Source organism: Dipodomys merriami, unplaced genomic scaffold (assembly GCF_024711535.1).
Source record: "Dipodomys merriami isolate MVZ:Mamm:240054 unplaced genomic scaffold, mDipMer1.0.p SCAF_504, whole genome shotgun sequence".
Classification (NCBI taxonomy): domain Eukaryota; kingdom Metazoa; phylum Chordata; class Mammalia; order Rodentia; family Heteromyidae; genus Dipodomys; species Dipodomys merriami.
Genome location: NW_027206074.1, coordinates 95,862 through 96,967, shown reverse-complemented (window position 1 = coordinate 96,967; position 1,106 = coordinate 95,862).

Sequence of the window (1,106 nt, the reverse complement as noted above, 5' to 3'; positions counted from 1 at the left end):
AGAATATGTATTTTAACATTTATGTCCAAATATTTATTTTTAACTGTTTATTTTTAATTTTTGTCAGTGGTGGGGCTTGAAATCTGGACCTGGACACTCTCCCTTAGCTGTTCAGCTCAAATTAGTGCTCTACCACTTAAGCCACTGCCAGTTTTCTTTTGTCTCATTGGAGATAAGAATCTCATGGACTTTCCTGCCTAGGCTGGCTTTGAACCATGATTATCAGCTCTCAGACTCCTTAGTAGCTCTTATTACAACCATGAGCCACTGGTGCCTAACTACATAATTATGTTTTACATATTTCTGAAGTATTAAGTGTTAATCCCATTCAATAATATGTTGTGTATTGATCAGACTACATAATATCCATTAATTTCTGCATGTAACATTTCTTTTTAGTGAGAATGCTCAAAAACTTATCTTCTGGCTGTGATGAAATATATCTTCTTAAGTATAATCACCTTGCTTCTTGTGTAACAAAATTAATATATTTACTTTTAGTCATAGAATTCTGCTAATTAAACTTATATTAAACATGATTGGTAAAGTGAAAGAAATTCATGGTTCCATTATTTGTTTTTTAAAAAAATTATGCCTTTTGTTTTCAATTATATTTCTGTGAAAATGTGTAATATTCATTCATTTAACTGTTGAAATTGATAACAATTACATTATATCAAGTTGATTCAAACTTGTATTTGAAAATTGCACACATAACACAAATATACTTCCACTTTCCTCTATCACATAATTAAAATAACAGTTAAGCAATGATTGATGTTAACCATTCATGTGGAGAATCCTAGAAACTCAGGAGGCTAAGATGTGAATATTTTAGTTCAATGTCAGTCCATACAGACAAAAATGTGAAAACTTATCTCCAGTTATCCAGCAAGAAAGAGAAGGTGAGAATGTGGCTCAAGGAATAGAGTGTCACCAGCTATGAGCAAAAAATTCAACGAAGACCATTAAACATTGAGTTCCAGCCCTAAAAATGGCATATACACACAAGACAACAACAAAAATGTACTACGAACATCAATAATGAAGAGAAAATAGTAGAAAAGATCACGAGAAATGTGTAAACATCTGGAAAACAGAAATCA